The 16,033-nt window shown below is 34.7% G+C and overlaps 1 protein-coding gene across 7 annotated transcripts in view; it reads left to right on the top strand.

The window, feature by feature from the left end:
- Positions 1-16,033, top strand: part of CCDC91 (coiled-coil domain containing 91) — a 154,575-nt gene that overhangs the window by 9,570 nt on the left and 128,972 nt on the right. Inside the window, exon 1 of one of the 7 annotated variants that reach the window (XM_032995070.2) lies at positions 14,019-14,040. The exons of the other annotated variants lie outside the window; for them this stretch is intronic. The gene's annotated coding sequence lies outside the window, so the exon portion shown is untranslated. Of the gene's footprint in view, positions 1-14,018; positions 14,041-16,033 lie in introns of those variants that run through there. 7 annotated transcript variants of the gene reach the window in all.

Genomic DNA, 16,033 nt, shown 5'->3' with positions numbered 1-16,033 from the left:
TCAGTATCTTGGCCTGATCAACTGTAGACTGAAGACAAGTTGTACTTAGTTTGAACTGTTGGTTTTCAGTGAAGTCTTGTGGCCTGTGATATGTCCAGATATTGGGTTCTCAAGTTCTTCTCATATTTCTATCTGTTATATGGGAAGCTTTAAACATTTTGCCTTACTTCTTTTTTTCTGGACAAGTTCCAAAGTTACTATCTGAAAATAAGTGTATGCTCTTTCATTTTATATATATATATATATATATATGTATATACACACACACACATATATATGTTGCCCCAGTGGTATGCACGTGGTTGAGCAAAGTTACGAGTTGTTTGTTTTTGTTTTTTTTCTTTTTTATTAATTACAGCAAGCAGGAAATATGTAATAGAAATCCTTAATACTTTCAGTGCACACTTGTAGAAGTTAACCACCTTTGTCATGGATTTGAAAGGAGCCAAGGTAATACTGTTAGAAAATGAACTTGTCAGTAAAAGGTTTCAAAATGTTTTTACAAGGGTAAAGATACTGACCAGCTGGATTGCCTTAATGTATTCCAGGGTGTGTTTAAGAAGGATTTAGTAAGGTAATTTATCCAGTTATTGTGATATGAACTATATTAAAGACCCATTTTAGTGAAATGGATGCATATCAAAGTTGAGTAAAAAATACTGAGTAGTGAGAGGCTCAAAAATAGTTATAAAAAAAAGTCACTTTTTATTACAGCTCATCTACAAGGTATATGTAAAACACACATTCAGAAATGAAGTGATTATTTAACATACCTGAATTGCTTTTCTTAAAAAAGGAAAAAATTTAGTTGTTAAAATAAAAATGTGTTATGTTTTTTGCAAGTGGTTGTCTTCAGGTAGCAGCTGTGCTGAAATTGTTCAAATTTCCTCATAGCGTAAAATACACTGTGATGTGATTGCAGTGTCTAGTTTAGAAGTCTAGATAATAAAAAAGAGTTTTTATTAAAAAAAATGTATTTAATTGTATGTCAGCATTGAGTCCTATAGAAAAACACACACATCTGTATTTAACCTGGTTAAGCTATAAATGACTATGGAACATCTGGAGTTAGCAAAACTGATGAAGGATAGAACACTGGCACTATCTTTGCTACAGCAGGGGCTACTGTCTAGTTCTTGCTTATTAATCCAATCCTGGTTTCTCCATTAGGTTTGAATTATAGAACCACATGCTAAATAAAAATGTGAGGGAAAGGTGAAAGACGACCAAGAGTTCGCAGGGTTGAATTTAGTTATAGTCTTCCGGCAGACTGTATCTCTTCAGTATTCTGGTGACAGACAGCCAGGCTGCATTCTGAGCTGCTTTCATTAAATGCACTAGGCTTGAATTTCTTAAAATTATTTTTGCATTTTGGATTAAAGAAAGGATTTTCTTTGTTCTTATTCAGTGAAATGTTTTATGATGATAATTTTCCATACAAGTTGTGCACTCAGCAATATTTGTCCTGTGAAAATAGTGGTTTCATTATAGAAGTAGCCTAATGTACTACTCATAATTAGTGAAGGAAGACAGTTGTGATTTTTCTGATAATATGTTTTTAACAATCTGATATTTTATAGAAAATTACCGGATTAGCAGAAGTTGTCTATTCACATAATTTTTTTCTTTAAGACTCTACAGACAATTATAGTAATTATCTGTAACTTTTAATTGTTAAATGCATTGGTTTTTTAATTATTATTGCATGTAAGTGTAGGGTATTAATGGTTATTGTTCAAATATTCAAGCTTTTTCTTGCTGATTTTAGTCAAGCAAAACTTGTCTTTATTGGGAATTTTGCTGACTAAAGACAATGTAATTGCCCAGTAATTAATGTAGTTAAAAGATATCACTCTACACATAGTTTACTCTTTGGAACCTGAATGTTCTGCCTGTTTTCTCAAGTGTTGCCAGAAGGGATCATTTCTGCATAGTAGTTTTTGGATAAATTTCAGTAGTTCTCTTTAAACACTGCTGGTTTCAGGTTTCAAAAGCTGTTAAGCTCTGTGAGTATATAAGGTCCTTGTTAACTTAAATAATTCCATGAATTCTCAAATATATTATGTACAGGTTCACTATATACATATACAAATAAATGAATGTCCACTACGGTTTGTTGTTATTTTGTTCTTGTATATATATTCTACATGCATGATAGTTTTATACTTTAGGATGAGTATGCTAGGCATGCATTTATTTCCAAGGGCATGCATTTATTTCCAGTTTAACAAAGGTCTCGGAGGATATACAAAGTTGTGATTTAAAATAAATTACATGGGGGAAGGAGCAATTAGTTTGTTAGACTGGGAAGATAAGGAGCATTTTGAATTAGGCACCCTGTGATGGATGGAGGCTTGTCTGCGTGTGACTATACCTCAGAAACATGGTGCATCCAATTTATTCTGCATTTTAGCTGTGAGGCAATGTATGTTTTGTGAATTACTTGGTTTTTGTGTGTGTGCTTGCTAGTGTAATATGGGGATGGCTATCCTTTCTTCTCTAGTACACATTGCCATCAATGCCATCATTGCTGCACAGTACTGTAGAAGGCAGAGACATTTTGAAGGTGATCAATATCGGCCCAGTGGCATAGCAGAGTATAATTTTTTTTTTTTTTTTTTTCAATTTATGGAAGAATCTCATTGCTAAGCCTTCTTATATGATGGTATTTTAACTGCTGATAGCATTGAGGAGAAGTTGTGCAGATCCTGGAAAAGAAAATCATTGGGCTTGTGCTCTTAGGGCATGCCTGGCATGGTCCCTGCCTGGCTTTGTAGGCTCGCTAGGGAAGGAGACAGAATGGAATGGATGATAGGATGGGTGCAGAATCTGGCTGGTATCTTCTTGTCTGTTTGTTTGGGGGTGGGAGAAGCTTAACTTCTCTTGAATGAGGAATAATTTTTGCTTAATTGTTAACTGATGAGTAATCTTGATACCAGCGCCCTCATTGCATACATGGTACGTAAATTCCTTAAATGTCCCAGTAACTTACTGGATAAGGGACCTCTTAGAAAATGTCTTCCTTCTCCTGAAATGGGCATGGTGGTGCCTACCCATCTTTGTGTCCATAGTTTTGGGACTAGAGAAGAAGAGTATTCTAGACTTGCATAGTAGGTATAAAGAATCAACTTGGAGAAAGAAACTATTTTAAAGCATTGTGTTCTGATTGAAAAAGACTTGGGTGTTAAGCCCTAATCCCATTTTCATTCTGACCTGATCTGTGATACGTGCTCCCAGCTTCCTCCTCATATTACAGAGGCATCAATGGCAATGAACCCTTTCCATAAGAAGTAAATATATTTTTCTTGATCGCAGCAGACAACATGCAATTATGATAATATCCATTTGGTCAAAGGTCATGTGATAAAAGTGTTGTGTTACATGCTTAGGAGTAGATAAACATGAAGAAGAAAAAAGGAAACAAACATAATGTCCACATACATTCTGGTAGCAATGTTTTCTGTTGGAAAGCAAATTAGCATTTTTGTTTTACTACTTTGGGGGTTGGGAGTTGGATAATATGAAACCTTTACTGTTTGCTTCATAAGAGTCATAAGAAAATAAATTTAAAATCACATCTTGAGTTGCTTCTTCATGAATTGAACCTTCTCTTTAGAAGAGTATGAAAAAACAAATTAATCTGCTTGATGTGTAAACAAAAAGTCATCAAGTCTTCTTTTCAAGTATTAGTAAAGGGAGAAAAAGCTTCAGTGATGATACATTCTTCTTTTTGTGTAAGCGGGAGTAATGTCTGGTCTTTTCTGCTTGTAACAGTGTAACCAGAGCTTGCAAAACAAAGGATTAAAAGTTTTTAAAATGACCAGTCATGTTTTATTTCAGTGTCTGGATTAAACTTTCATAGAGTCTACATTTCCAGTAGCTGGTTGGAGTGAGGGGAAGAGGGGGAGGAATATTATTACAGTTATTGAAGGTGTTCTGTTTAAAGACTAGCAAGTGAGGCATGTGGAATCACTAAGACTTGAAAATCTGCGACATAATTCTTTTTGATATCATCTCATATCAGAGAAATAGGTTAGTATCTTTCTTGCCTCAAATTAGTACCATGTCCCTGTGAGAAGTACTGTACTTCCAGGGTTTGGAGGAAGCTGAGGGGAGGTGCTTTATTAATTGGAAAAGTGACTCTTCCTGTCTATTAGGTGTCATACAGTAATAATAAAAGAATACTATTTATCTTTATTTAGTATAATCAGTATCACATTCTGGTTTTGCATAATACAGTTACCATGTGCTAGTGATTATTTTTTGAATGTATCTGTGGTCACCTGTTAGAAAATCTAACATAAAGATAGAATAATATTCTGTAGACACTGGCATTTTGTAGTTTTTGCAAACTGTCTATACACAAATTAAAGGAAAACAGTATCCCTTTCATAATATTTAACTATCAAGTTTACTGACCATCCTTTATATTTGGACCTTTACTATTTTATTTTATTTTGAATTAATGGAAAAAAGCCTAGTTTTAACTATGTTTCAAGGTGATCTACGGAATTTTTAAGCTTTTTTTTTTTTTTCCATGAAAGATTCTTTTTCCAGTCAAAGTAGTGTTGATTTTTAGTCAGTGATTCACTCAGCACCAAATTTTCCTAGGCAGTGCATCATGCCAAAAATGTAGTATTATCCTGTTTCTTGACTTTTTTTTTTTTATTTTTTTTTTTTCTATAAAGGCTATATTCCTTCTTAATATGTAAGGACTCGGGCACTCTTCTCCTTTATTAGCATTAATGACATTTATTTGTGCAAGTTACCACACATATCCATTTGAGCATGTATTCAAAAACTTATGTTCTTGTTTGACATGTTGTTATATTAAATTGTGTTGCTATGATGCTCTAACTGTTACTAAGATTGTGTCAAACCTTCTATTTTAAGATATCTAATTCTGTGACAAAGTTCCCTTCAGGCAGAGCTTGGTGGTTTTTACTACTGGAAATCTCCATCATACAGACACCTCTAAGTTCCAGTGAAACATATTAGTGTGAGTTGCAAGTAAAAATAATTGATTGCATTTAGGAACATTGGATATTAACAGAAAAGAATAGAGAAGTGGAAGTATTTAAATTGTTAGTTTAAGTTCTTGAAGCTTACTAATATTTTAAGTGAAAATGCATATGAAATACCTATGACCCTTCTGTTTTACTTTTAAACCCTGTGTGTCTTAAGTTTACCAAATATGCACTACAAAAGAAAGACAGCTGTTTGTCCTGGCATTCCCAATCCCTTAACAGTGGATGTTTCTGCACCGTTAATTTCTTTGTTTCTAAGTAAAAATGAATAAGGACTTTATGAAAATTAAGCAAGTGCCCAGTTGCATGAACTGTCTAAAACTGATATCCAGCTCTTCTCTTGAGAGAGAAGCACCAAATAGCCAAGCACTGTATCTGTCAAGGCCAAGAGGAGGATGCTGACTGGGGCTACTAAAACTGGCTCAAAAAGCCATTCATTCATTATGAAATGTTAGACTTACTTTTTCAAGAAAGAATTGCTATTTGTAGATGTCTTACCATATTGACAGTCAAATCTTCCAATTTAATGATTTTTAGGGAAAGTTTTCACAAATTAATGGATTAACAGTTTCCTATTACTTCCAGAGAAGAAACATCCTCACACAATTTTTCTTTCCTGTCAAGTTTTTTTCTCTTAATGCTGAAAGTTCACTTCAGCCTTCTTCAAGAAACTTCTCTGTTGAGTACAGAGATTTATGTAAGACATTTTTTCATTGAACTCATGATGAAAATATTTCAATAGGTTTTTGCTACTTTTGTCCCTCCTACAACAGTGAATATTTTTAGAGGTGTTCTTTCATGCTTCTCTCTTGAAGTTGGTTCATTTGTCATTAGCAAACCCAATCCTAAAATGATCCTGCACAGATGTTGGTAATTATTAGTACAGTTCAACTATAGACCAATCTCAAAGGTGGATTCACTATTTTTGCAGCCTCTACTGCTATGTTTTTTGTTTTTTTTTTTTTTTTTTTTTTGACTATACTCTTCTAGATACAGATGAAAGCACTGAATCACAGACCATGCATGGAAGGGACATCTGGAGGTTGTCTAGTCCATAGTTCTGGTTAAAGCAGGTCTGGTTAGAGCAAATGGCTCAGAGCTGTGGCCAATTGATTTCTGAATATCTTCAGGGATGAAGAGTCCACAGTGTGGGCAGCTTGTTCCAGTATCTGGTCAGAATTGTAATTATTCTGACTTCTGTCCTATGGATCTTGTCCTAATTCCTGTGCAACTTTGAGAACAGCCTGGCTCTGTCTTCTAGAAGACTGTGTACAATTTTATGGTCAATGGTACAATGAGAATACTTTATATATAAGAGTTTCTAGTCTACTGTGGTCACTTTTGCTCAGGCATTTGCAGGGCTGTTAGTGTCTGATCTTTGTGACCTAGTTAGTGAATGACAAGTCACACTTTTCTTACCTTTTTTTGTAGAACACAAACTAATTTCCAGGGCTTCTGATTATCATTAATCTGAATCAGGATTATAGAGAATGTTGATATGGACTTGATGTTGATTAATTATAGGTATAGTGTATTGCCTAGCTGTGCATAACAGAAATGTATAATTCCAGTTTAATTCAAGTTACTTTCTGAGAGTTTTTTGGAGGTGGTTGGGGAGAAGGCTTGGTGAGGGGAGAGGTTTTTCCTCCAGAAAGCACATCATGTTTGAATTGTATCAGTTTTGTCAGACTTCTCACAGCAGTTTATTTACATTTTGTAAAAGTGTGTGGCTTTTGAAGTAAAAAGTTACTTGTGATAGAGAAAGCTTATAGCAGGACATTAGAGAAATTTAAAACTTAGTTAAATATGTGGTTCTTTATTTTTATAATGAAACAAGAACTAGTCTTCCCATGTTCTGGTTGCAAGAAACCAAGTATGGTGAAAACTGAAGACTTTGGGAGGACTTTCTATAAAATTTTGAGTTAATTGCAGTTGTTAGAATTAAGTCTTGAGAAAGTGTCTTTAGAATTAAGTCTTGAGAAAGTGTCTATAGATTCTGGAGACAACCTGAAAAATACTGTAATATATTTCTGCTGGAGTTGATAAGGTTTTATTTGAAGTCACCTTTGAATATCTAGAATGAAAAAGTAGGTATTCTCTTAGAGGAAAATTTTTAAAGTTGTGAGAAGCTGACAAAGACTCGTGGGCAAAAATGTGAAAAAGAACCTTAATGCGTTACTGTAATTACTCATCTGAATAGATAACCTGCTGGAATGAAAACCGTATTTGTTTTGCTAGAGATTTCCGGCCCCCCCCACCTCCCCCACCCCTGGCCATAGATAGATCCCAGCAATCAACATATTTGGAAGCCAAAGTATACAGACCTTTTCTCTCTCAACCTTTTAATTGAAGGTATGTGGTACTGAAAGTACCGCTGTGATACTTGCAAAGTCTTTTCTTCTGAATGATGCTATCCTCTGAGTACTTATGGTTACACATGGAATCCCCATGTGGTCCATGGGTTGTGGTCTGGTATAGAGACAAAAATGGTACATGCATGTGGTAGATCTCTACCTCAGGAAATACTCTGAAGTTAACCTCAGGAATTATTTCTGAATCACAAGTAGAGTAGTATTTTAGACATTGGCCTAGGGTTCACACCTTTTTATTGATCTAGGAGAAAATATGTCTCTCCCAATTTATATTCTTTCTTTCCTATACATAAATTCATACCATGTATTTGGTGGTCTTACATATATGTAGAGGTCAGGAACAATGAGTGAGAGGCAGTTTGTATCTAATATTGAACCTCTTTTGCCTCACTAGGAATTTCTTTTGTCCACAGTCTGTATCCTTTTCTTCTTTGTCACTCACAGAATACCATTCATTCATACCTTTTACAAATATATGTCTTAATAGCTTTTCAGAGATCAGATTTCACAGAACATGGTTTTGGTAGTTTTCTGACATTAGTTTCTTCTAAGATATGTGAGGAATTGCCAGTTCTTGAGTGCATTTTCCACACAAGGCTGTGATGGTTTATTTCTCTCCTACATCTTGGGTGAATTTGAAAATGGGTACCTGCCTTCTCTGTAGGAGCTAGCAGAGCCCCTTTTCTTGTAGGTAAAAATGTAACCCTTGCTTCCTTTTTTGTGAAGCTGTATCTGATCTTGGGAAGTGAAATGGACTTGGTGTTTCTACTTTAGTGCTTTTTTTCCTGCTTTAAGCATTGTTTAAAAGAGTCAAAAGTGTATGCTGAAGAATAGGATCCACAAGTCCTAAACCAGAGTTTTTTGTGGAATTGATTTTGCAGATTATCTGAATACCTATTTCTGTGGAATTTCAGAGGTTTTTGATCATATTAGCTCAGTAGCTTTTAGATGAGAATATAATTTGTAAAGAATATTTATTCTATTTTCTTTAAGGACTATAGCCAGCTAAAGAAGTTGTGTTGTTGTTGGTTTTATGCAGTTGTTAAATTTTGTCACCCTTATGATGCTTATAAAAAGTATATTTATTGGTGTTTAATCATGTGCTGTTGTTGTTCTTCTAAAAATGCTTTTATAAATAAAAGTGGGAAAGGCAGTTACAGAAGTCTTGCAGGTTGCATAAGATGTTCTTGTTACATGAAACTGTTAGAAATGCTACAGATTTTGCCACTACTGTTTTATTACATACAGCACTGTTACATGTAAGTAATGTTCTTTCAGAATTACTTGTGAAGCTAGGTGTGAAATACCATGTCATAGGATATAGAATCTTACATGCTTCTCACAGAATCTGAATCTTTTGGTCCAGGGGGCATCTCCTGAGAAAAAGACTATCTGGTAAAAAAAAAAAAAAAATTGTTATTGGTTGTTTGGGAGGGGTGTTGTGGTTTGTTTTTTCTTTTTTTAATTCTTAAATTCACTATAGGAATTGATAGAAAAGTATTAGCTATTGACTTTTATATATTCTGATTTGTGTAAATCAATCTTTGACTATTATTGCTACATTCTTCAATGTGCTGTTCTCATCTCTGAAGTGTTGGAACTTCTCTGGAGACTTCAGGATAAATGAATAGATGACAAAGGTGCATAGGAAAAGAAAATTCTTTCGGTATCTGCTCTAGTGCTTGACTGCTGTTGCCTTGTTAGACTGGAGTCCTTGCAGGTGTTCGGAACTGGACTGTATGTGGCCTTAGGCAGCCTGATGTAGTGTCTAAGGTGGCCTTGCTTTCACGTGGGGTTGCAACAGGTGTCCTCCTGAGATGCTTCCCAAACTGAATTTATTCTGTGATTTCTTGAATATATTCAATTGTATTGATTGACTTAGGCTGTGGAAAGGAAATAGTTGTGCAGGCCAGACTTGCAGTTTTCTTAAAAGTCCCATAGATTTCAGTTGAATCAATTGTAATATTAGCAACTACTGCTGTAAAATAGGTGGTGATTTGCATCTGCTTTGTTTTTTTGTTTTGTCTGTTTTTTTTTTTTTAAATATATTTTTTATTATTCTTAAAAGGTATTTTATTTAGTAAATGTTTATTAAGTCAGTACTGGAATTGAAATGAACCAGCTTCATTTCCCGGGAGAAGATTGCTGTGATGGGTTCTGTGTTGTCTTTTTTTTTTTCTTTTCCCCCATAACCTTGAAGTCTTTTTCTTTAATATGTGACTGGGCATGCTCCTGTTGTGTGTTCAGATACAAGTGCTAACTGCCTATTGTGCCTTCTGTTACAGAGCTGATATTCATACTGCTTCGTGGTGGTGGGGATTTCCTGCATGTCCCAGTATATCACAAAATGCACACTGTAAAATGGTGGAGAACATTGGCATTTTGATGATGCCTAGATTTTCCCTGTCTCATGACAGGGTTAGGGCATAATGGCCCTTGAACAACTTTGTATGGGGTGATATTTGCTGTTTGATTGAAAGATAAAAGGGCAGTTGTTTGAGCGAAGAAGCGAAATGCTTGTGTGTCAGCCTTGCATCTTAGATGTTACAGGTTCTCAGTCCCCTCATCTGACCACCTGCCTTAACAACTGGCATGTACAGGCAGACACAAGTTTATATACGTACAGGGATTTAGGTGCTCTACTTCAAGGAGAAAAAAAAAAATAAGCGTTTTCAAATGTAGCATGAAATCAAAGTTTGCATCTGTCTATATAAAGAGATGTGGATGCCGTATGCATTTGGCAACAGTTCATTGGTTTCAATAATATTAAATGATACCTTCCAAAGTTGCTAATTTTCTCCTTTTTCTTAAAAGTTTGAAGCTGTATTTGCCTCACATTGTGGTTAAAAATTACTTAAAAATAACTCAACCCAAACCAAAAGTTGAGAACCATAAAAGCTTCTACCTTTCTAAAAGCAGAAAGCTTAATTGAATTTCCAAGTTTATTTGGTCATTTAATTCTTTGAAATGACAAAACACTTGTATTTATTTCTTCTTAAAAGGTTTTCCTAATGTTTACATTTGGTTCTATGCAGAAGTCTTACATAAATCTCATTAAGAAATTATAGTTTATCCAAGATTCATTAATGAGCACTCAAAGTAACATATTTATTAATAGTTGAAGAATTACGAGTATCTCTGAGGAAATAACTAGCCTAACTTCTTCTTATATAACTATGTTATTATATTTTTGGCACAAACTCATAATTTCTTATGGAAGTCTTGTGTTAGCTTTGTTACTTCCAAAACACTTTTTTAAAAATTGTGTTTATTGTAATTACTAATGCAGTCTAATTTTCAAAATTGAGAGACAGTCCTAAATTTCCCTCTCTTGTCCTCATGGTCTTGTAATGTTAGCCCCTGCTCAATTGTATACTTTCCTTGTTAGATACTGATGATATAAATACTGAAAATGTAATGCAGATTTTAGGAGCTGTTAAGAGCTTTCCGGTTAAAACCAATACAGAATACTCTTTTTCTGTATCAAGACTGTGAACTCTATTCACTAAATAACAAACCACTAAGTGAATGTTAACCGCATGGATCATGCTATCTTTGTAGGAAATTTTTCCATTCAATTTTACTGTATAGTCAGCTGCTTTTGTAAGGAAGAAGAAAAAAAAAAAGTCTGTAGAAGCTTTTCATTGCAAACATATTGCTATGAAGCAAGCTACAGAATTGGAAGTTACAAAAATAAAACACTAAAAGGATTGAACTCTCCATTGATTTGAAGGATCGAGAATTACTGCATTATATTGTTTCATTCTTTTGGAAGAAAAAAATGAAAAATCACATTTCAGTACCTTGTTACAGCTACCATTTTTAGAAATTGATATCTGACAGATATGCTAGAAGAATTTAGCTTTACTGCTGGGAAGAGAAGTTAGAATTCCTCAATCTCAAAAAATAATAATAAAAAAAAATCTGTCAGCAGATATTGTTAAATTTTTGTTTTGACAGTGGGCTTCAGTAATATCTATATTGTTTTTCATGCCACTGAATTTCTGGTCATAAGAAATGAAAAGTATTCCTCTGTTTATGGTCTAAGTGTTACTAAACAGGTTACTTTTAGTGCTGAGATCTCAAGCAGTAGTGAAGTGAGAAATGTAAGTTTTTTTTTTTTTCAGAAAATTTTACAGATGCTCTAAATTTATTTTAGTTTCCATTATGCTGTACATTCATATTCTGGTCTGTCTTGGGTTATGTATCCTTTGGGATATGTATATTCTGTAATCAAAAATTTCTAATTAATGACTTAGTAGCTACTATGAGTTGTTAAGACCCTTCAGCTGGGATTGGTAAAGATTAGAAGAAAACTCTGTATCAGCTGGGTAAAAAGAAGACAGTTTGTTCATGTTTTAAAATTGCGAAGTTTCTTGGGATTTTATAAGAAGAGCCATGAGGAAAAGTAAATGTGATCTGTTTAGAACTTTGTCATACAGAAATTTATCATGCGTTCTGCTCTTTATCACAAAGGCACTGCCAGTATATATGCTTTCTAAATGACTGATTTTTTTATTTCATTGTTGTGTTTTATTTTGATTTTTTTTTTTTTTTTTTTTTTTTTTAACCTTAGACTTATTTTGGATAGGCTTTTTGGAGCCTGCAGTTTCGGCCAAAGATTTATTCTTCAAATAATGCGGTCTAGGTTACGTCCGGTGAAGAATCAGCTAATAAGCCAGTCCTAGATTGAACACACTGAATGAGTCATTTCGTAGGGATAAACATGCAAGTAAAACCGATACGTTGTCATAGGTAGGGGTTAACCACTGACAGTGTTTGCCAGAAATACAAATGCAGCAGCCCCACCCTCAGCCAGCTCTACACATAGTGTTCTGACAAAACAAAGAGCAATGTGCTCTGTAAATTCTTCCTTTAAAACGTACAAAATTCTACAAGTTACCTACTTACTCAGAATTACAGGCCAGGGTGATATGTCATCCAGTTAAATGTACCTGGCAAAATTAGTTTTCTTTATTACCGAGGCAAATTTACATCTGACTGATCACGTAATAGATCAGGATTTGATTAATCTGAATTCTTAATAACCAGCGGTAGACTTATAAGTGAACGAAGAATCCTTCTTAATTTGTTGTTTGGTCTCTGTTCCGCTTTTGGTCTCACTACCACTTTTGTCTTTTGGATATGAAGAATACGGGGAATTCTGGCGGGATTACAACCTTCCTTTTCCTCCTAACAGTTGGAATGGGGAAGAGGGGCTTTTTTCCCATCTTGTATTTTTCTGTCTTATTCCTTGAGAATGGCTCCTGATCTTCCTGTATATAAACCCCATGATTTTGGTGTGTCTGTTAGGTAAGTGCATTTCACAAAGTGCTCATGACCCATGTTAGGCTGATGGTCAGGCTTTGGTGACTGCGTTTGCTGTCGGAAAGCTTGCAAGCACCTCCGATACGCACAGTTGTCTGTATTTGAATATATTCATCATGCATTGTTATCAGTCAGAGAGAAGGAAGTCCTGAGCAACCTGATCAGAATGCAGTATTGACCCTGCTTTGAGCAAGAGTTTGGATTGTATAACCTGCTGGTCTGAATTCTGGTCTAAATCATTGTATGATTTGCTGAATACAAACTTGATGAAATCTACTGATTACATATTTGTGATCCATGAGAAGTTTCCTTCTTCTTACAGGAGTATGACTGGAGAGCTTCTCAAACCTTTTAGGACATGACTATCTTGAGAACTGTAATGTTTTGGAAATGGCCTGGGCTGGATGACCTACTGTGTCTTTTCCAACCATAATTTCTATGAATCTGTAATTTTGAGGTTGACTTCTTGTTGCCCAATTTTACAGTTACTTAATTCCAGTATCAGGCATATTTTAAGAGACCACATTTAGTCATGGTAAGACTGTGTGGGTTGTTTCTTTTTTGTGTGTTATTTTTTAAATCCTTCTGCAGATTGTCAGCACTTAATGTATTCTTTCCTATTCCGGTGCCACAAATAATGGTCCTAGTCTGTGAGGAAAGAAAAGTCTGATTACCCATTTTGGAATAGATTGATTAAAAAATGCTGCTCCCAAAATTGTTACAGTTCTGTGTGAGATGTTAGGCTAGTTCTGCTGTTTATTTATATCAGAAATATACTTCCATCACCAGAATAAGGGAGAAATAGTGTATTTGGTCATATTTTCAGTATTGAAATCAATTAAGTTTATAATTAATTATTAAAAGTTTTTTTTTAAAGTGACACGCATGTGTACATTTGAAGGCTATGAAAGACTCATAGCTAAAAATAGAGTTGATTAATTTTTTTTCTAAACAGTTCTAAAAACATTGGTGTGACCCTGTTCTTTTCTCCTTTCAGAAAGCACGCTTTTTTTTTTTAATGCAAGAGGAAGCATATCTTTGGAAAGATATCTCCTAGTAAGAGCTCTTGCACTAACAGTCTTTGAAAAGAATACCTCAGCCTTTGAGTTTTTGAAGTGCCCTATGTTAGCATCTCTCTAGGACTTAATACATGCTTTCTATTCTTATCTGTTTCCTGCTTACTTGTGATACATGCCAAGTTTGCCAGTTTCGTTTTGATATTTTTTTTTTTCCCTACAGCAAACAAAGCATGTAAACAGATCAGGATTTCTTTTTGTGGACTAAAAGCTTTGTCTTTGAAAACATAGGTACATGTACGTGTACGAGTGTATCTTTTACATAGACAAATAGCAAACTCTCTGTCCTAGCTGGCTGAGAATCCCGTAGCCTAGAATTCCTGTGGGATCTCTGAGGAACTGGAAATTGGAGGATTAGCAGTTAGGTGTGAAAACACCATTGATACTACTGAAATTTGCTTGGAGTCTGCTTCTCTTTTATTCAATTTAAATTGTGTGTAATAATCCATAGATTAATCATGCTGTTACACCCATGAAACGTCTGTGTTAAAATTTGTGGAGTAAGGAAATCTTGGGTCAAAATAGTCTTGTGATCATTACAAGATCTATGAAAACTATATGTGAAATGTAATAACAAAGATGGTGGATTCAGTAACAGGTGGTTCTCCACTTTTTTCTTCTGCCCTACATCCTTTCTATCAAAAGTTACTTCTGTTTTATGTATGCATAGGTTCTTCGAAGTTTTCTTGTAGGGGTTTATGTTGCCTTCCTGGAGATCCTCTCTGATATTAACACGTTTTGCCTACAGAGGCTTCTGTCCTTTACTGCTTTATGTTAGTGCTGCATCTGATGATAAATGAAAGTAGTTAATCACTTCTTAGAACATTATTTTTCATATTTTACAGATATTTTTGTTTATATTTTTATTTTTTTTAAAAAAGCCTTTTTATTTTAGTGTGCCTTACCAAAATTGTTTTCATCCCTGTTGCACTCCTCTAAACTTGTTCCACTTTGTCTTTTTAAAACACAGTGCTGAATATGGAATGTACTTTTTTCTGGTTGAGACATAATCAGTTCTGAGATGATGAGAATAATGTCTCTTACTCTTCAGGGAGGAAATCTGCTGTGGTCCTTCGAAGTAACTTTGTGTAGAGCCTATAGGACGTATTGATGTGACACATAGTGTATGCATGGAATACCTGTGTGCCTTACTAAAGCCTCACTTTTTCCAACTGACTGCTCTGACTCCTACTTGAATGCTACATGTTGCAGTACCTCTGTATTTCACCATTCTGTTCTGGATGGGATTTAATAGCAGCTAATGTGAATATGTTGACATACGCAGGTGTTTGCGCCTTGCTCTCTGCTTTGGCAGTGGTGTTCTAGGTATACAACTTCCATTGCTACCACTTGTGTGTGCATGTGTTATTTTTTTTGAGTTGTATATTAAAGCTCTGAAAGTTAATGGAATGCATGAATATTTGACTGTTTGAATTTAACATTGTTGGGAAAAATACGCAACTACCTTCTTTCTCTCAAAAAAACCCGAACCAGCACAAAACCCAACCAGCACAAAATCAACAAGCCCCTTGCAGTCCCTAGAAAAATACCATGTGAATATTGGACACTATTCTTCTTTAATTTAACTGAATTTGTCTGCTTACTCTGTGATAGTGGTGCTTTAAGCTAAGTTCATTGATAAGAACTTGGAAATTAATTTGTTAAACCTTGGAAGATAAGTGTTAGAATAGAAGTCTTTCTTGGTAGTGATTTTCAGCAGTGACTATAAACTGAAAATGTCCCCTTCTGACATTCTAATACTTTACTTTGGAGATTTCTTCCAAACCCTTTGAATTCTGTTTCTGAGCATGTCATTTCACAGTAATAAAAGTTTCTCCAGCCTATAGTCTATTTTAACTGAAGTCAATTAACTTTACAAACATTTTGACATTCTATAAAGACCTGAAAGGTTTTTTGGATCATCCTTCATTCACGTATCAGAATGATTTATTTTATTTTTTTTTTTTAAATACATATAATACCCTTCTTTGAACAGGCTTGTATATCTTGAGTTACTTTCACTAGCAGAGTAACTTATCCTGCATTTTTGTAAAGAGAACTGCAATTTAACTATAAATATATCAAAATGCCACAGGATTCAGGGCTACGGCTCAAAAATGCTGATCAGTTTGTAAAATCTAAATCAGCCCCTCCATGAAACATAGGGAAGGACCTCTGTGGTAGCAGAAAAATTTCCAGAAATTCACCACAGTCCTTTACTAAGTTGCAG

This window comes from Tyto alba, unplaced genomic scaffold (assembly GCF_018691265.1).
Source record: "Tyto alba isolate M040663 unplaced genomic scaffold, T.alba_DEE_v4.0 Super-Scaffold_21, whole genome shotgun sequence".
Taxonomy (NCBI): Eukaryota; Metazoa; Chordata; class Aves; order Strigiformes; family Tytonidae; genus Tyto; species Tyto alba.
This window is presented reverse-complemented; position numbering and strand designations above follow the sequence as displayed.